The 21,958-nt window shown below is 40.7% G+C and overlaps 1 protein-coding gene across 1 annotated transcript in view; it reads left to right on the plus strand.

Moving 5' to 3' along the window:
* Nucleotides 1–21,322: 21,322 nt before the first annotated feature.
* Nucleotides 21,323–21,958, plus strand: part of gli2a (GLI family zinc finger 2a) — an 81,451-nt gene continuing 80,815 nt past the window's right edge. The window contains exon 1 of the mRNA XM_029459660.1: nt 21,323–21,781. The gene's annotated coding sequence lies outside the window, so the exon portion shown is untranslated. The remainder of the gene's footprint in view (nt 21,782–21,958) is intronic.

Below are 21,958 nucleotides of genomic sequence, written 5' to 3' on the forward strand. Positions count from 1 at the left end.
CTCCAAAACCAGACGGAGTTGGGTCCCTGCGCTTCGAACAAGCTCTTGCGGTGTGTCCCTCCTCTCCGCAACCAAAACATTTCATACCCGATGAGGTGGCAAAAATCACGTAGTTGTCATTCACTCAAATCATCATCGTCAAATCATCCACTTTAACATGGAAGCGGAGGTCGAGCTTCACATCCCGGTTATTAAGAATCATATACAGCTGTCTACGGTGAGACACTACATGCTTCAGTAACTAAGACTTACATCCAGACAGAATATTTTTCAATGGGGAAACAACTTTCCCGTGTCTGGATAGCTCTCTGCTGAGAAACTCATTGGTTATGAACGGAGGGAGATTTGAAATAACAACTTTGGTTGCGGGTTGAGTGAGTGGCAGTACCTGCACAAACATCTAATTTACCACGATACCTGTCTCGATGAAGCGGAGCACCTTCTCCAACTGATCCAGGAAAATGACAACAGCGCCGTTCATCCGTGCCAGTGACTTTATACTGCTGTGTCCGACCTTTTCTCCCACAGCTAAACCAATCTCCTCTACGTTACACGGAAAGCCGTTTACCATGGCTTCAGACGCTGACCGGCAAGACACCGGCAAGAGAAAATCCCACACCACACTCACCAAAACTCAACAAAAGTAAACTAAATTAAACTATCACCAGTGAATTAAGTTAAATTAACACCCATTATTAACAAACTCATCAAAAAATATGAATCGAAAAGCACACACTCAGCGTCTCACTGACACACAAACTCCCAGCATGCACTGAGAGAGAGACAGAGAGACAGAGAGAGGAGAGAGAGAGACAGACAGACAGACAGACAGACAGACAGAGCGAGAGAGAGAGAGAGAGAGACAGACAGACAGACAGACAGACAGACAGACAGACAGACAGACAGACAACAGAGAGATACTTAAAAGCTTAGTATTATACCATTTGCTGTACTATCTTCAAAATGTTTATTCAACATTTAGTCAACATATTGATTTTCCATCTGCCTCTGAGATGGAAACAACGCAAAACAAACTCTAAGCCTTCAATATCAGCCTAATGCTAAATGTGTTTACACCTATTCACATACATATACGATCCATCAGGGAACCATTACATTTCAAAACTGTGGTTACACATGACAGACCAAAACTCCAGCAGCAATACCCAAGAGGAAAGCAGGGGTTTGAGGCATGAATGATTTGTGTGTGTGTGTGTGTGTGTGTGTGTGTGTGTGTGTGTGTGTGTGTGTGTGTGTGTGTGTGTGTGTGTGTTGTGTGTGTGTGTGTGTGTGCACACTCATAGCAGCTTGTTTTTTTTGTGTACATGTCATGATTTCATTCATGTGTGTGTGTGCACATGCTGTTTTGTTCTCTTGCATGGTCTGAGCGGCAGATTCTTCTAAACTAGGAGCGCAGATCTTACTTAATCTGCAGTTAACGGCTGTTTAAACAACCTCCATAAATGTTTAATGGTACTGCCCGTGCCCTATTGAATGGGAGGCATTTTACTTCATGCAAAAACAGGCCGCTAGGGGCCTCGAGGGCCCCCTCTGACTTGCATTTATTGTGTGTAAGAAGGCGGCCATTATCAGCCTTACAATGACACAATTCACCCAGGCTGTGTGTCTGCTATCCCATTTGGTTTGCATCAGGCCCCGAGTCCTGCTGATGGTTATCTGATTAAGAGCTAATGTCTGAAGAATTGAGGAGTTTGGACTGTACACGATGTGTTTTCTCTGGTAATGCTTAATATGCATGAAGATAATATGCACACACCTTTGTTATGTTTTATCTCTGGTAGGGCTCTTTATTTATTTATTTATTAAGTTTAATTCATATTTCATTGCAAACATTGTGTTGAAGGGTTTTTTCTTTTTTTCTTTACTCCGTCGTAGCTCACAGCTAGTCATTTTACATTTAAAGTAAATAAAACAATGACATTTAAATTTTAAATCACTAAACAAACCTTTTATGAGATCAAATATGTACATAAATGTCAGTTTTAAATATCATATTTAATAGAAAACCATTTTCCTTTCAAGATATAAGTCCTCTTTTTGTCATCAGCAAAAAAGAATTGCTTATCACCAACTGTATCCTTCATTGTCAGTGTTATTTTATAGATAGGGTATAAGGAAGTGTTTTTATTTTCAGGTTTGGAAAATTGAGTAAAACAATGACCTCCTGAAATGCCTCAAATTAAAGTGTACTGAAGCAAAGCATTCACACACAAACTCATACGCACACACAAGTTCACTTGCATTATAGGGACCACAGTCATAGTTAGTAACCCCTGATCTTTGGAGACCTTTGAACACAGAAACAGTAAGAAAATGGGCCTCTGCTCCCAAATTGTTGAGCACACACACACACACAACACACACACACACACACACAGTCAGTGGTGTGTGTAGAATGATGACCGGTGCAGTTAACAGGGCAGGACTCCCTCCACTCAGCGCTCTAGGGGAGCACAGTGATTTACTGTTCCTGTTATAAACGCTGCTCTGCTCCTTAATGAGCCTCTGACATGCTGTATGTTTTTACCATGTTTTCATTTGGCTCAGTGGCGACGGCTGCCTGATTGCTGCCCCCATTAAGAAGACATTCCCACTGACACCAGTGCACGCCTTTAGCCATACGCACTCAGGCAGAACAAGTAATCAACCAAGGCTAGGTAATAAGGGGGGTATGCAGCACCTGCTGTGCTACTGGTTAAAAACAAACACATCCTCCCACAGCCATGAGGATAATATATGATGAATAAAAAAATTTATCTGTATGAAATGTGTGTTTTACATACAGTTCAGTGTTTTTATTCAATAGCAGCAGCACATTCTGTCGTGACACAGTAACCAATTTATAATGTGATTATTTGGCCTTTCATTCCGGTGTGAGCACTTACCCATGCAAACACATTGCAATACTAAAGCCTGACTATCAAAACATTGACTAATATTTCATGCCGCAGCAGATGTAACAACAAATAGTGGCAAATCCTTAGTCTGGCCAATGAGACTAAGACTATAAAACATCTACTGGGATACTTTCACGTTCAGTTTTGTCTATATTAAACAAACACTTTCTCAGACTGGACATACTGTTTGTCATATGAATTGCACTCACCTGAGGTATGTACTGGTGCTCTAAACATTCTCCTAATCCATAGACGTTGAAAAACACATAAAAAAGCATCATTTGTAAATCTCAGTCATGTATATACATGTAACCTGCCCCCATTCACACACATAGTCCAGAGACCTACCACACAGCCAGTGTAGAAGCCAATCCAGTGCAAAGGCAGGTGGTGACTGACTGACAGCTGCCAGCACAACAGCTGATACCCAATATCTGCACGCTGCCTGTTGCAGCTGGACCAATGGGATGTGGCAGCAACAGTTGCTGGGTCGACCCAGGCTCATTCAGTAAAACCCAAGGCTCCTCTCTGAGGACCAAAGATCCCAGTGTGCCCCATTTTCCCACTCCTGCATGACCAAATCCCCTCTCAAGGTCTGTCTTGACCTGCCGTGCAGAGCCGCCAGTCCCGAGGAAGCTGTTCAGACGCCATACGACTCGTACTCTTACTACTCACAAGGCGGGATTATTCTTTTAACCTCCTGGACCTCGGAACGAAGGCACGACGAGCAGGTTTGAAAACATTTCTCTAGGAATTAAATTTATTCAGGAAGCACATTTCCCTTGAAATTTGAAAGCTGACAATCTTGACACGTATGCTGTGTACTACATATGAATAAAATAACTTTTTGTGTGCTGACTTTTGCACATTTCAAACACGTGCATATTCCAGGTTAACTCAGCATTATCTAGCATTTTCAAGATAAACAATGTGTTTAGCTGTTTCTATCCCACACTAATGACAATATTAAACACTTAAAGCAAATAAAATGCTCCAAATTGACATAACACGCATGAAAATAGATTATGTTAGAATCATACCTGTGCTAATGCATATTTGTGTGTGTGTGTGTGTGTGTGTGTGTGTGTGTGTGTGTGTGTGTGTGTGTGTGTGTGTGTGTGTGTGTGAGTGCGTGTGCGTGCCTGTTTGTGTGCTTAAGTGTGTTTTGAGGAGGAGCTGACACGAGGCAGAGACCGCTTAATAAGCATTAAGAGATGGACAGTAGAGGGTTCTTTGGCTTAGCTGTCACAGCACATGAGCTAATCCCCCCTTCTGCAGACTGACTGCTGTTTAGGCTAATTTGACCACAGGTTTTTTGGAGGGAAACATCAAGCTTCACAGGATAATTAGTGCTAATAATTTTTTTTACACATGCTTCTTGGAGTTTTCATGAGATCATAAGATCTCATAAAATCTCTGACAAGGAGAAGTGCCGGACCATCAGCCATCCTGGGAGCTCTGTCTCTCTTGGACTCCCCCTAAAAACGTAGTTTATTTCCCGGGGGCGGTGCCTCAGGTCTTGCGCCACACAGTGTGTTGTGTGCTTAATTTGCGTTCACGATTTCAGCCTCCTCCTTTGTCTGTCTCTCACTTGTGTAAAAGATGTCCTTGTCTCTTCTGTGTGTGTGTGTGTGTGTGTGTGTGTGTGTGTGTGTGTGTGTGTGTGTGTGTGTGTGTGTGTGTGTGTGTATTGTTTCCTCGCTCCCCTCTGTGTGCTTGAGTTTTGCCTAGTGTCCATGTGTAGTCTGTCCTCCTTCCAGATCTCCTTGTGTAGTCCATGGGGCTCAGGAAGTAGTTTGGCAGCTCCTGGATGTGGCTCTTCATCCTCCCAGATCATATTCTTCATACATGTTTACAATCTATCCATGATTTTGTCAAAGAAAACAAAAATATCCAAAGTAAAAAAGTAAAAGTGAAAGTTATTTCCAACATGGTCCCCAGATGGTAGAATACAAATAAAACACAACGAAGCACATGACATTCAACATAATTTTTTTTTAAACAACCCTGAAACACATCACCACAATTTAAGAAAAATACAAAATAACTAATAACAAGGACAGCTAAAATAAGAATGTCACTATAGTGTAATAAATCAGTTACAGTGGGAGAGGGATCTCTCCTCTTTCTGAGGTGTCTTCCATTGTTCACTCAGTATTTTTGGGAAGATTTTCCTTATCAAATGTCTGGTTTGTGATATTGGGCTACATAAACTGAAATTGCAAACTTTCTATTTTTTCTGCGATATATATTACGATATGAAAAAATACAGGAATTTTCACCCTAACTTTTGAAAATTTGAAAATACAGCATCAAGCTGCCGCATTTTTTAAACAAAATTAAGAGGCTTGATCTATAAATAAAGCGTGTGCTCTTGTATCAAAAGACCCACAAAGCAAGACGGGCTCCGTGTTTCAAGACAGGTCTGTCAGGTTGCCAACAATGCTGCAGCTCTGTCCCTTTCCGCAGGTACAGAGTGTGTCCACGGCCACCTGGAAGCAACGGAAATATCGTTTCATTATGAAACTATGTCATGCCTACCTAGACTGAAGGTCATTAATGGGAAATATTGCGCACTTCGCAATGTCGATGCTGAAACGACATATCGTGCAGCCCTGAAACACATGATGTCAACTGTCAGTAGTAAATGGAACACTGTTCCTGGAAAGATATGATGCTTTTCAATAAAGAGAAAACATCTATGTGCTGTAATTGAGGTAAACCAAACCGTTACAGCCTCTCAGCTGCCCAGCGGGAGGGTTTCCATTACATAGTATTGTCTCAGTTATGCAAGAGTTAAAAAAAACAATTTAATCCCAGACTATAATCCCAATGTCTGAATGTGCCTTTGCCTATGCATACAGTACGTTTAGGTGCGCATATAATAAATGTGTGTAGGCATGAGTTTCTGTGTGTGTGTGTGTGTGTGTGTGTGTGTGTGTGTGTGTGTGTGAACCTGTACCTGCATGTCCACAGGGGAGTAACACACACTACCATGACACTTCCCTCTGAGGAGTTGCTTATTGAGATTTGAAATATGTGTTGCATCATGACCCAAACACAGAACAATGCCTTTATAATTCACGTTATTGATACTACAGAGGGACACACAGGAACAAGAAGCCAAATAATCACATTATAGAAGATGTAAACTCGGCACTGTTTCACAACAGAGACCTTTCTGGCCTCTCACACGATTGGAACAAAGAAACAGAACATAGAGCTACTGGGTAAAAACACTGCACTCTAAAAGACTAACGTTATTGTCATATCAGTTGGCATACATTTTGTATTGTATTGTATTACAGTTATTATGGGCTCTGGAGAGAAGAAAATCATTGTTTCCATAATGGGTAATTGCGGAAAATCTCCTTAAATAACCTAAACTGTAGCAAGTGGTAACACGGATGATACCAAGGGGGCCCCACACTAATGTTCCAGCAATCTTCTCAGGGTCCAAAGCATTGAAACTAGCCACAACCTAAATTGATTCCAGTGAAGAATTAATGTAATGTTGCCCCAGTATCACCAGCACATAGCTAATAGATAGCAGATGAAGGATGGGAAAGAGCAATGTCAACACTGCAATCGGAGCTCCCCTTTGGCAGGCCTCCAGACCTGCTTGGCTCTTCAAATCAAGTGGTACTTTAGTGCTTTGCAATGCCAACTTGTGCATGTGGGGAGGGTCCACGAAGAGATGTCCGAGCCCGTAATCAAGCTCTCAGTCAGCCATCTCATGTGGAACACATTATTATGTGAATGCAGAATATGTGCAGATATTCGGCGTTGAGGTTGTGACCTTGTCACTCGTTGCAAGGATGCTCCAAACATAGTTCAACAAAGATTAGGGAGTGATGATATTGATTTAAAAACTATATAGGTGGAGGTGGAGGTGGAGCTTATGGCATGCTATATGAACAGCAGCAGCGTCAGCTAGGGATTTTAGAAAGCAGCAGACATGGCAAAAAATAGAGCAAAGCAGACACTGTAAATACAAAACCCTTATGCAAAGGGTGCATTGGGTATTTGTTAGGTGCTCACGATTAGTAGGTGATAATAAGGGACACAAGAAACACAATCAAGAACCAGAGGCCTCTATATAGTAGAGCTATCCAAATATCTGAACAGGGTTTAAAAAGCTCAAGAATCAACACGTAATTAGTTACATTCCGTCACTGTTGATGGTGTTCGGACAGGGGAACACTAACATTATACGCATCATTCTCTATGGACCTTGAACACACAAATGTGGCCAGTAGTTGTTAAGATATCATCTTCTGGACATCCCAATCATCCCACCACCAGCAAGGCAAAACTGCAGTATTACATCCACCTCATATTACCCAAGCACTGAAATGGAATGAATGTTTTACACCCGATATTTGAACTTCTTTCTGAGGACACTGTCAGTTGTTACAGTGCACACATGTTTCATTGTTAGGGTGCTGGTGCCCTCCATTTAAGGACAGCATCATCACAATCAGTGAAAACACAAAACACAGTTTTAACTTCAGCTTCGCAGAGGAAATCCAGAACATTTTCATCTGCCTGTCCTCAGGTTACAATGTGACCCTGTGTTCTCTAATCCACGTGTTTGTCTGGAACATGTCCCGTCTCATGAAGCAGACTTTTAAGCACAATCAATCCACTTTGCTCAGAAACCAGGGGATATACTGATAGGGGATGGAGGGTGAAAGTAAAAAAACTAAACAAAGTCGGTTAATGAACTCAAAGCACGTTCATACACAAATGTATAATACAGCTTAGTGTGACGGATTCCACTCATTCATCTCTTATACTGTATTTTTAGAAATATCGTAAATCCTCTGTCCCTCTATCTGATATCATGTGGGGTTATGCTGGGGTTTGATTTAGGTGGATTATGGCTGTGTGTGTGTGGTGGGGGGGGCTTCAGTTTGTATGTGTGGGAGAAATGTAATGACGTAAAATGCACTGATGTCATTTATGAGTAGAGCGTTTAGAGCACTGCAGAGATCACGCTGTCTAGACTCTGGTAGTGCTATAATGGGATTCAACTGGATTATTGTGATTACACTTGTAGTTGTAATACGGGTAGCCAGAAGGCTTCCGTTTCATTCACTGATGTTCCAGGTTGAATTCTTCAATGGCTCAGACCCCCACTTCATACAGGGAGGATTTTCTCTCTCCCCCTTTCTCATAAAAATGTCATCCCAGAGATGTTGGCACATCTAGTTTAGTTTATCTCATATATTTGTCCAGGGCCGTGTAGAACACCATTAATCTTTCATAATGATAAGAGATGCATTGTACCAGATTTAGCAGCTAGCTAATTACCCCCGGCTATGAGGCTAGGCTTTTTGTATATTGCTTTGTTTGTCTGTAGGATTACGGAAAAACTACTGGCCTGATGTTGATGAAACTGGATGGAAGGGTCTATCATGGGCCATGGAATATTAAGATAATGTTTTGACCGGATCTGAGTCACGGGCAAATACACAAAACTATTTTTCACTTATGGTAACAGCTCCCTGAGTCTTTTTTATATCTTCTTATAACAGAATATATGCACACTCAAGAGCACACATTTAAGTGCTGACATGTTTGTGCAAAATAATTGGTTATTGTGTTTCCTTCAATTCTACTTTTATATAAGCTTCTCCGTCCAACGAGGGGTGATGCCCGTGCAGCAGTCCAAAGCCCATACCGATATATAGTCCCTAGTGGCCATCACACACCGCCGTAATACCGTCATGGATCCAGCCCTGACAGTGGGAGTGGTCTCTATCTGCTCCTCAGCAGCGTCCTGTCGCTCCACCCAGCGCAAATCCATTGTCGCTGTTAGCTTTGGCTAACACAAGTAGCTAGCTACTGATTGATAAAAAAAAAGGGAAACTAGAAGAAAAATAGAAGTTTGGACTATTGAAAAGGCCTGAATGAAATGTCATTTTTGGTGAAGTGTTTCAAAGTAGTTCGCAATTTGAACTTTTTTATTAATTTTCTAGTATGCTACCGTATGAATCTATCTATCGCTTTGCTGCCAGTATGTCACACTCCATACAATAAATTGGTAGAGCATTAAAGATTACATTTGGAAATTATCATTGGTCCAACACAATGTCAATGTTATATATTCTGCTTGGTAATTGATTAGAGCAGACATCATCTGTTGGAGCATCATTTTTTAGTGTTTTGCCCACTGGCAAGAAAGAAAATACAGTAAGAGATCAGCAGGAGCCTGTCCTCCTCTGCCTCCAACACCTACTGTTTTTATATTTGGATCCCTCATTTTGATCTTTTCATAATACTTAAAAACACTTTACATTCACAAGTTAAAATGGTAATATAATGATGCACACTACACACACAACATTATTTGCACAATAAAAGTTATCTAAAAAGTTGTGAAGCGTTTTGATTTGGAATTATAACCTGGACAGATTGGTGCAGTCTCAGATGTGTTTGGGGAGAGAGTTCCGGGGGGGGGGGGTCCAGTGCTTGGTCCTTCCTGTGTGGTGGAAACAGGAGGTGGGCATCAGAGGAGCGGAGGATGCGGGAAGGAGTGTGGTGGTGGAGCAGGTCATGCCATGTGGTGTGACACCTGTTTAATCAGATTCAACATCTGCCTCTACACTATAGCTTCATGCTTTAAGTAGAATAATATGTCTTTGCTTTCCAAAAAAACTGCTTCAGGACTATAAAAAGTATAAATCTCAGTATCTGTCCTTAAAAATATCTACACACAGGGCATATGGTTAGGTAATAGGTCATGTGATAGGAGGCTAGAGTTTGCTCTGTGGATCAGATACCAGGGACCAGGGAGTGCTTCCCTCTCAGCCGTCAATCACAACGGGCCCTCAAGATGTTTTTTACACCTACATACTTCAAATGTAAAAGTTCCCCCGACAATAACGTGTCTATACAAGCATAAAGACTTGATACATAACACACTGAGTGACATAAAGCGTGGTCATTTGGGACTTTGACTCAGGAGGTTTTAAGTGCGCTCTTGAAGCAAATCCCCTTTGTAACTTGCTCAGATACGAAAAGGTGTTTTTACAGTAGGTCTGACAATGTTGACAACACAATGGCTGTTGTCTTTCATCATCACTCCCCTGTCTAAGACCTTCACTCACCTGTCTGAGAAAGAACCCCCCCCCCCCCCTCGTTATGTCATTTGCACGTTTGTCTAATGGTACTTCAAAGCACCTTGACTTAATCACCAAAGCTGCAGCAAGACACCACAACAAAAGCAAGAAACAGTTGGGAAACTCCCCAACCTCTGACCTTTTCCCTTATGAAACTTCCCATGAGGAATTAAAGCGCTCAGATGTGGCACACATGAACCCCTTATCCCCAGCCCCCTCCTGCCCCATGAGCTTGCATTTCACTGTAGCCACCCCTATGATCAGGGCTGCAGCAGAAACCAAGGTTGAGTCAGTTATGGTGACTGGATCATATCTGAGAGAGAACAAGTGGATCCTCTGGAGACTGCAACGTCCAGATTTCAGAGAGAAGTGGGAGGCAGAGAGTCTAAATCCAATTTCCTCATCTGTCTCGACCCTTGAGGTTCCCAGACGGTTTGGTCATATGGGAAAAACAGCCAGGTCTTTCAGTTGAGAGGAACCATCAAGTTGGCCAATCATCAAGGTTACTGCGTAATATATCACAGGCCGAGTATAATAAAAACAGAGGGAGGAAGGCATGTCAAAAAAGAATGGCCTTGATGTTATACATCTGCATTGTGTTTAGGCAACACCATTTGGACAGGTGTCTGAAAGCTCTCAGATGAAGTTCAGGTAGTAAAGGTAACTACTAATGGCCATGCAATGCTACAAAATACACAATAAAAGGCAGCAGCAAAGTTTTACTGCTGTATGCAAGACTCCAAATCATAAAACATAAAGAAAGCTGGAAACAGTCTCAACAATTTTGAGATACAGAGTTTTTCTATTCTATGATACATTTAGCTCTACATTTAAATGAAATCTATAGTACAAAGAATAGGATTATCCATATTAAATGTTTGATCAATGTATAAAATATGATTTAGACTGTGAACTAAAATAAATCTTTTTTTACACAGGACGCAAACTGCAGTCTCCTGGGTAAAAGTCCTGAGTTTGATTAGAAACATATTTGTGATATGTAAATCCAGAAGAAAGTATGTTTCCCTCAAAACTAAATTGACAATTTAGTTTTGATTGTACGGGAATGTAATTTATAGGAGAACAGGCTGATATAATTATCTGCTGCAGCCTAAAGTAAAGGTGAGCAACCTTTGGGGCTCATAAATGGACTGCATTTATATGGCGCTTTTCCAATCTTTGTGATCACTCAAAGCTCTTTACAACACATGTCAGTATTCACCCATTCACACACATTCACACAGAGTCAGAGGCTCCATACAAGGTGCACATCAGCTCGTCAGTAGTGATAACCATCGGGAGAAATGTGGGGTTCAGTACCTTGCCCAAGGACACTTCGACATGCTGACTGCAGGGGCTGGGGCTCCATGGCATCAAGATGGGCACTTGAAGGGCAGAAAAGTCACAGGGGAACGAAAGAGTTACAAAAAGGAAGTCTGAATGCAAGCGACGTGGGAGAGTGATTGAGAGATGAGTGAGAGTTTATTCCTTTCCCCTCATCTGCTGTCCTTTTCTTCTCCGAGCCTCAGACCAGCGATGTGTATCTAGATCTGGCCTGCATATCTTGGACTGATCCCTCCCCGGGGTTTCTCAAACTGCTGCTCTGTGTTTGGGCTAGCTTGAAAGAGAGCTGATAGTATTCAAAGTACCATGACAAGAGAGTGACGCACACAGTCGTTGACTTTTATCTCGAACATCAGGCAGCTGGGAGCGCAGTCCGACGCATGTCCGCCGTCTCACGTTTCTGCAGAGGTCGGTCCGAGATGCAAAACAGGACCATGGAAGGTGCTTCATAGGTCAATGGATAGGTGATTTATGAGACAGTGAAGTAGCACACAATAACAATACACTGCACGGTGTACTCTGGTGTCACCTGGTGAGATCCATTGAAGGTCTTGAAATTTCATCAGCTGGATCTCTGAAGCTCCCCTAAGCCACGGATAGATGAACTATGAATCACTAACTCTTGCAAAGAGCCTTGAGGAACAGTCAGCTGATAAGTTAATAATGTTAATGTGCCAAAGCAGTTGGTCTATTTTCAAACAGAACAACAGGATGTAGGCTTATGTTGTAATTTAGACCCTCCAAGATGCTTTCCTGCATTACTGTCAGGAAAACTGGGAATAGACTGAACGGATGTCACTAGAACTGCCTTTGGTGAAGATGCGTGTCTAACTCTTCCTCCACCCTATCAGCAGTTTAGATCACTGAAGATTGCGGGAAGGTTTTTCCCATACCAGGCTGGTCATTACATTGCTGCAGTTTTAATAAACATTTATTGTGTTTGTTTGATATGTTAATCCGTTTTCAAGTATAATAATAAGGCAGTGTATCTCTCTAGATATTTCAGGAATCTTGTAAAAGAAAGTCAAAAATACAACCTTTAATCAAATGTACTCACTTCTAATTAAATGTGACCAAAGAGGTGGTTACAAATACAGATATAGTAGAGATTCAAAGGTTACATAGTTTTATCCCACAGTGGATGATCTCACAGAGGGTCTCAAGGACATTGTGGTGTAGTTTTGGGAGTATGCTGGTTTGAGGTCTGTGTGCACATGTTGACTGTGTTCCCAAATGAATGCGGTCACATACATGTAGTGTTGGTTTGTATACCTATTTTAACAAGCCTGGATTACCAACTGGGCAAAGTGGGAAATTGCCCAAGGTTACCCCAGGTTTTCTGAGTGCCAATTGGTTTTTGGTAACTAAACAAATGAAAAGATGGTTAGTAATATCCACCATGAAAGGGATGGATTCTATGACACAATGGGCCCCTGATCACAGGCAAGTAGAAGGCCCCCCACCCTGTCTACATAGTAACCAGAGTACTGGTGAGTAAGGGCTTTAAGGTAATAATCGTGAAGATGAACATTTCAAACCATGTCAGGCAACATTTACCTTTTACCTGAGCTTACAAGCTCTGGCCTGACTTTACCTTTATAATTTTCTGTTTCTCCCTTCATGAAACACTAACTTGTCGACTTGTTTCCTTACTTTACTTCAGCGCGCGACATAAGGTGTGAGGTGACGGTTGGTGGTATTGATGCATATTAGACAAGGCTATAAGTCTTGTGATCGGACATCTCCCAGCCTTAAAGCATTTAGTAACACAATGCTGTAGTCTTTGTAGACTTTCAAGGACTCAGCAACAGAATTCAAACTTTTACCTGGTGAAACTGAATGACCCTCATCTTCATTAGACTCATTCCTTCAGTGATCATCTTTTCAATAGAATCTGTCAAATGTCCATCATGGAGGGTTTCTGTAGAAAGGGTTAATTCCAGGGGCAGGGCAATTTAATGATTGATTTGATTATTTTAAAATTAAATAGATCTATTTTCTTTAAGTTTTTATTTTATTTCTTTAAGTTTTTATTTTATTATTCTCTGATCCACAGGTTTGAATTGCTATTCTGTCTGTGGGAATCCAATGGAAGGTTTTTTTTTTGCCATCACTCATTAGGAAGGCATATGTCTGTGCTTGAGACTTGTCTTTAAACCTGCTAATAACAAATACATATTGGCCTGAAAAATTACCACGATACCAAAGCAATAAGAATTTCAATTCAGAAAAAAAAAAATAATAATGTGTTCCGAGCGACGAGCGACAGCAGATCTTTGGTTCCTCCTAGTGTTCACTGAAGGTAATCCACCTGACACTTGCACACACAACTCTGTGACATCTAAACTAAACACAAACAGTAAAAGCCCATTTATTACTTTCATTTAAAAAAAACATTACCTCCAGCTGAAAAGCTTTCTCTAATGTACGATTTTGTTGCTCCTCTTTACCGTAACAGTGGGGGAACTTTTTACTGGATCATTTGGAGACATCACAGAACTCCCTCACTGATTCCTTTCCTGAGAGACTGTTAATGTGTGATTAGTGGTCGTGGTGTGTGTTGACGTCTGATGCTTTTCCATATGCTCTGTGCCGCACGCTACCGTGACTCGAAAAGCCAGACCAGGCCATGAGTCAGAGGAGACAGGGCACTTGTGGCCTGCTACACAGCCTGTTGTGGTGAGGCATGGCTGTGAATAGCCTGACAGCTACTGTATCTGCAGCAATCTGCGGTCAGAAGTCTAGACCTCAAGTGTCCAGAACTACGTTCTCATGGACCTCAGAGGGGAGATGAAGGAAAGTCCCAGACAAAGTCATATCCGAGAGAAGCAGCTGTGTAATTCTTCATGTAGACAAGAGTAAAATTAGGGATTGAGTCATTAGAAATGACTTGTTCCCACCTGCTGGATTCTTAAAACCTCAAACAATGACAACTTCTTGACCACTTCTTCCAGTTAAGCCAACAAAATGCCTGGACCGGATGTTATAGAGCGGGTCCTTTGAGGTTGACCATGAGTCACTGAAAGGGGACAATACCCCCCCCCCCCCCTCTTTCGGTCCCCTCCCACAGCTTTGAAGTGGTGGCAGATTGTGCACAAACAACATAAACCTCCCTGCGACAAATGCTGTGATTTACCACCCAAGTCAAGGAAATGGCCACTAGGACAGTTCCATTGAGTTTATTGGGCTGTTTTGTAGGTTTCGTATGTCCGGACGGACGCTCTTTTGTGTTGGCCACTTTGAGAATGCTGGAAATGAGGATTCCCAAAGCTGAGCCAGAACAAATGCCTGGTTCCAGGCAGCTAACTGAGGCTCACACGCTCAGGACGAGTTTGTCACAACAAACTCACACTTTCCCTGCTGTGCTCAAAGACCACATGTCCCTTAATTCAGAGGTGAGGAGATGCTCTTTCAGTTTCAGGATTCACTCTTCACCTGTGATCCAACTTGAACACTGCAATCACACAACCCTAACCCTAACCCTAACCCAGCTGGAACTGATTTACCCATCTCATGAATTATAATCGTTTACTCAAAAATAATTTCAACATTAACTAAGAGGTATAGCCTAATGTTGCTGTCCTTATAAATAATATACTACACTATAGTGCAGGGGTAGCCAACGCGGTGCCCGCGGGCACTTGGTCACCCGCAGGGACTACGTGAGTCGCCCGCAAGTCATGTTCTAAAATAATAGCACTAGTCACCATGAAGCTCCGTCTAAAATTTGTATTTAATTATTTTGCTGTTTTGTTTTTTTAATCAAGAACACTTGAATATTCTTTATTTTAAAATGACAATATTGAATATGTGAAAAATGTTTTATGTAGGCTATATATGAGCTCTGACCCTGCGCAAGCTAAATCTACGATGGGGCGCTAGGTGCGTTTTTTACGCTAAACGTGGCAGAGAAGCGAAAGAAAACAAACTACTTTCACAATGATTGGGAGGAAGAATTATTTTTTACAACAGTGAAAGAAAAGTGTGTATGTCTCATTTGCGGGGCGACGGCAAAGCGGCAAATTGTGGAGACACTTCGGTACGTGTCACAAAGCTACCATGCTAACTAACTAACTAACTACCCACCTGCAGCACTGTGGGCAGAACCAGCTGAGAGTTAAAGGCAGCTTTGGGCAGCAGCATCTCTTTTCACGAGGCCGGTGAACAAGTCACAAAAAGCATCGGAAGCTTCATTTAGAGCTGCACATTTTTAATAAAGTACAAGAAAGCCTTTTCGGACGGAGAGGTCTTGAAAGGTGCAATGATGTTATTGAAAACACTGTTCTAAGACGAGAATAAAGGTTCCGCTGTGATCTCCACTCTCCGATGTTACAAAGTTAGTGGTTTGTACAAACAGGATATGATTTGAAGATGTGACAGTTAATGATTTCCTTCATTTGTTTTACAGAAGTGATACTTTGTACTAAAATATTACCGGTGTGATTTTGAACAAAATGCTACAAATGTGTTCATTCATACAAAACTGTCAATAAAGATATTTACAAAAATATCAGAGATGTGATGACTTTCAAATAGATTAAGAACATAAATAAATAATGTTGCATGTTTAAATATATCTGTTTCCTAACATGGTAAATCATTGTTAATAATTATTGTGAGGAATACTTGATATGTGATCAGACAATCTCTTCACATATATCAATATTTATTATGATTATTATTATTAATGATAATATTATCATTAAAAGGTGAACCGTGCAACTATGTTATTCAGGAAGTTTGTATCAAACAAGTAGCCCTTCGTATTATTCAGCACCTTGAAGTAGCTCTCAGTAACACAAAGGGTAGAGTATATGCATTAATGACTCTTTCATTACCTTTGTAATACAAGCTTGTCACATATGAATATTCCAGAAAGAATAGTGTAACACAAGAAAGAGCATTCCCCTACCTGTGTACCATTTTGAGGAGTGTGTACTTTATATGAGTACTTCTGTTACATGCTATAACTTTTCAGAAGGAAACATTGGACTTTTTACTCCACATTTATTTGACAGCTATAGTAACTTGTAACTTTCAAAATATCAAACTCAAAATATTATGCATTGTGAAAGATGAACTACCCAACAGTATGTAACACACGTACAAATTCTGCTTACATGTCATATTCATATATATATATATATATATATATATATATATATATATATATATATATATATATCACGTCATCACTAATACTATAATATAATACTAGAAGAATGCATGTATCTCCGCTGTGATTCGGATCCACTCCAAAATGTAAAAGGTTCTTCCTTTGCCCACACTACACCCTTCCACCAAGCGTCATGAAAATGGACCCCACAGAGTTCCTGCCGCATGAGAAACCAACAAACTAACTGAACCGAAAACACAACGTCCTTGGCATTGGCAGAGGTAATAATATAATATTATATTACAAAATATAATATAATTTAATAATGAAATATAAGGTATAGTACAAACTACAACCTCAGCAATAAACATATAGTTAAATGAATATCTCTCTGACTCTCTCAGTGTTATCTTTGTAAAAGTAGAATGTATGGCTTTAGTGCAGAAGTGATGTATGAAACACTTCAAATATTCAATTTGTAATTAACTTTTCATTCATATGGTCGTGACAAACAAGCTGCAATGCTTGGCAGACTCACTAGAGGGAAGCATTTTCTAAGAAGTGAACTCACTACTCTGTGACACTGACTGAGCAGATTCCTTTTCCTATTAGTTATTTGTTCAAAGTTATTTTTAAAATATAGCACTAAAGTATATTATAGTAAAGTACTGTGGTTCCTAAACAGCAGACACTTTTGTGACACAAAATAATGGATATTAAGTTTTTCTAATTCTAGCTCTCTTTTTTCCGTGCTTCTAAAGATCTCTCAAACGGAACAATGTGAGAAGGAACAATCAGTCCCTCTAATTTGTGAACTTGATTTGTTTGAACTTTGCATCATGGTGAATTAGATTCTCCGCACAGCACAGTACAGTGTTTGAAACATGCTTAATAAATAAAACTGACTTGCCTAATTATTAAGTACATGTAAATTAAAATGTTTAGTTTACCTTAAGCTCCTGTCTGAAAACTCATGGACGTGTATCAACATGCTGAACCCTCTTACCCTCTATGAAAGACAGAAAGGTGACCAGTCTGCTGCCGTGAGAAAACCCTGGCAGGCACAGAGCATGGTTGAATGGACTGTCAGGAGCTCAGTGACGGGCAGATAAGAAGACAAAGTCCTGACTGTGCTCCAGCAGAGGGCTTCCACACTAACCTCACCCTCTCTTCAAGGATGTGAGTGAAGTCGACCTTATTCATCCAGGTGTATGTCGTACAGATTGGAAAACGCTCTGAGCCAAAGTTGGGAAAATGTAGTTCTCCATGTTCATTGAGAACAACTCTTTGGTCCACATGTGTGTCGATCACACATCATGAGCAAATAATCACCACACCACAGATGTTATGTATCGTACAGGTCACTTTTGTTGACGCTATGATAGTGGAGGAGAATACAGCATATTAGGATCTTCACATTATAGTTATATAGATGTTTAAGATGAAGTGCACAACAGTATTTTTGCACCAATATCATGTTTACCCAATTTGTGCAGATACTTTTTTTCTCATTTTAAGCAGAAAACATTTGTTAAAACCTCAACATTTGTTTTAAAGAACTCAAAATGTGGTTTATTGTCATTTAATGCATACATTAAAAAACGAAATGTTCTTCACAGCCAGCCTAAAACAGTGAAACAAAAAACATATAAATACATAAAAGACGGTTAAAAAGGAAAGTTTCGTCCGTTGACCATTATCAGGCTTTACACAATTTTGCATTTAGTTTGGAAAAACCTCAGAAAAGCATTTGAATCATTATCAAATACTGAAATTATAACATTGGACCAAAAAACGTTTCCAAAAATATTAATGAATATGTATACAAAAAGAATTTCTCGACAATTAAATAGACATAAAAAAAATTCTGCTGGTACATTCGTGCTTTTAGCATGACTCATCACTACCCTACCAATCAATTAGTCAACACTACACAGCATTATAAAGACAGTTGATGTGTGTCAGTGAGATATTGACCACATCATCATATTAAAATTTGTTTCAGATTATCCAGTATGAGTTTATTTAAACATTATGTTCCCCATAAACATTTAAACTAATAATGAGTCACAGGCTGCAGATGCTATCACAAAGGAATGCATGAGGTAATATGATCAAACCTCCATCTTATGGCCTTCCTATCAAACTTCAAGTCATCGGCATCTCTTCTCACCTTCTCTCCCTTTTCTCTCCTCTTCCCTCTGGGATCCTTTACGGTCCGTGCTTTGCAGTTACATTCTTCTATTCCAATCAGAAAAGCCCAACAAGCTCATTAAAATTCCTGCTTATAAGACCATACCAGCACAGGGAGAGAAGGCCAGCGAGCCTGACACTGCCATTCACCCTCTTTTGAGGACGTGCGCAGGCACGGAGGCACAGGCAGCTACAGAGGTCGCTCATGTGCACAGGCTTGTTTTGAGAGTGACCACTCAGGCATGATGCAAGCACAGAGAGAGACAATAGGTGGCAGCACCTCGAGCCCTGAAAGCAACCAGGCCTGACAATCCTTCTGTGACTCACTCTCTTTTCATCCTCTCCATCTCTCCACCACTTTTTGTCCCTGCTGCTGAGCTCAACAGTGGCTCAGGAGTTTGTCTCACAAGGACCGGGGACCAGTCTGTGTGGAGGTCACATGTGATTCCCATGTTTGTGGGAAATTTCACCCACATATGAAAGACCAGGCCGGCCACTTAAAGATGTCAAACTGCCTCTTACACTTAGACTCTTTTTTTTTGGCCTCAGCATAGGGATGAGCAAGTCATAGGGAAAGATTGAAGGAATGAGTGTGAGGCCATGAAGGGATGCAGCCTCGTACTGACGACATCATTTCATTTGAGACCTGCATGTGGTCGAGTGTACGTAGGGCTATGTTACGTTACAACATTGTCGGGTTTACTTTTGAACTTTTACTTTACTTGTGTTTTTTTCCATTTCATTCTACATGGAACTCCTCATGCACTAGATTAGATAAGACACGATGCATTGTTATGAACTGCCAAACAGTATACAAAGACTTCTGGTTGGAATACGTGACCTGTAAGTATCTTTGTCATCATCTCGCTTATTTAAACATTATTTTCTTGCCTATGTTTTCAGTAATGCTGTCAAGATTGTTATTTTGTCTCTAGTCTGTAATCGCAACTCTTTTTTTTGTCTTGTTGTTTAGTTACATGTTAGTTATTTGTTTGATTGTTTGTCTTTGCTTTGTCATTCCTGTGTTATGTATTATTGTTGCTTGTACTTTTCTGTTTTCTATTTGTTTGTTGAGTGTTTGTGGTTCAAACGAGCTCCACCTCCACCAGCTACTAACAATACATGATATTATTACAACACGTCTGAAAGAGACAATGTTATGAAAGGAGTACTTTTACTTTTTAAACTTTAAATGCAACTTAAAAACTGTAGACTTTGTTAGCAAATGAGAGAAAATGAAATGTTTTATATGATAAAATACCAACAGGGTAATTCAATGTAACTAAACAAGATTACTTTTTGTTGGAAGATTTAATAAAAAATACTTTCACACCGTCAGAATGTGTTGACAAAGTAAGAAATAAAGTGTTGTGTACGGCAAGTAGTTTTTATATTGTACATGTGCAGTATGTGTATACATTAATGATGTCAATGAACGCCAGTAGTCTCCATTTATATTTAGTATTATTGTGTCTATATATTTTGTATTTCAATGACACTCAAAAAATAAATAATCATAAATTCATTCATACATTTTTTGCACGTTTTCCTTCAGTGAAATGCAGGACTTCTTTACGTTGTGTTTTTCCAGGGCTTGGTCACCAACAATATGTTTCTGCCGACCCGACAACCGCAGAGGGCCTGGAAGCTTCAGTCTGACTGTGATTCAACTGTTCTCTGATCATTTCATTGAAAAAACATTTACAAATAAAAGATAAAGACGTGTTTGCTTTAATATCTATATATATTATCTTACCAAGTTTAAAGAATTGCATCATTTCGCTTGTGTGCTTATATGTTGTGTATTCCTAAATGAACGTTTTAAGTAATAAAATAACTCGGCAAATGTGTGGCCACGCAGCGTAGAAACACTGTACACATTGCACAGAGCGGGAGGAACAGAGAGGGTTCTTTTCTTTTCTCTTTCCTTAAAAATAACAATGAATCATAAGTCACTAAATAAGTATGTAAATGCGCCGGCACGGACAGGGTTACTTTCGATGGAATCTACATGAATCCCATAATGAATGCTGTTTGTCCGCAACATATCTGTCTACTGCACCGCTGCTCTGCTGAATAGGAGGTTCCAGCTCAGAGGAAAAGGGATGGGAATAAACAAAGCATGAATTATGAAGATTGTTTGCCGTCTATTTTTTAAATCAACGAGCTTTAACTATAGGGTCTGGATGTGTTTGTTGGGGAATGTGCGTTTTGTTTGTTAGAGTGCCATGATTATCTGTCCACCCACTCACAGAAACACTAAAGAAAAACAATACAATTAGAGCTTCGAGAGCTCTTTTTTCCAACTGCAAGTAACTTGATGTTGTGTCAACAAAAGGCATTGGTTTCTGGAGCAACTGATGCCAATGTGTGTGTTTCAATTCCCGTGACCTGTAAACCAAAACTGGCTGCACTAGACATTCTTAACTGTAAAGCCCGTGAAAAATCGAACAATAAATGAAACTTTATCTAACTTTCCCCCCGTCTGCAACTGCTGGATAGAGTTAGCCCGGCCCATCTGGTGCAGCAAATGGCCCAACTCACCAGGGAGCAAGGGGAGTGAGAGAGGGGGAGATGGTAAAGGGGGGAGAAGGAGAGAGAAGGGGGGTCGGATTGAAAACAGATCAGCAGCCTGAAGATCTCAACACCACCGCATGTCTCTGCAACAACTGTCGAGTGAAGCCAAACCGCTTTTAGTTCCAAACTTTTACGCGTACTCGGGACAAAACAAAGCTTTTACCCATCATGTTAGTTTGCGCAGAGCACGCACACAAGAGCGCACCTCTTGGAGAAGATGGATTGTAAGAAAAAGTTCGGCTCGACTTCTGCTCCGCACTGAATCACTCTCCGGGATAGAGGAGGCGGTAATGCCGTGCAAACTTTGAGTGTCTCAAAACTTTTTCTTAACTCGGTACATGGAGTTTCGCGTCAAGTCCGGAGAGGCTTGTTTGCGCGTTTTGCGTTCGATGGTGCTGTTAGCTCAGTCCTAGTTTACGGGAATCAGACTCCAGGCAAAGTTTTCCTCGGACAAAAAGAGTGAGTGGAAGAGCCTCGGCTTCGCAGTGAAACAGACGGCAGCTAAGGTAAGGAAACTTTGTGGTGATGCTGACAGGAGCGGGTTTGCGAGAAGTCGCTTTAATGCGTCCTTGTGCTTCTGTGTTTTTTTCTTTTCTGCTCTTATACTCACACTTCAGTGTAGTTAAAAGTGTTTTATCGGTCACTTTCTTCTCTTTCTGTTGCCTTGCGTGTCACCGGCAGAT

This window comes from Cottoperca gobio, chromosome 21, assembly GCF_900634415.1.
Source record: "Cottoperca gobio chromosome 21, fCotGob3.1, whole genome shotgun sequence".
NCBI lineage: Eukaryota > Metazoa > Chordata > Actinopteri > Perciformes > Bovichtidae > Cottoperca > Cottoperca gobio.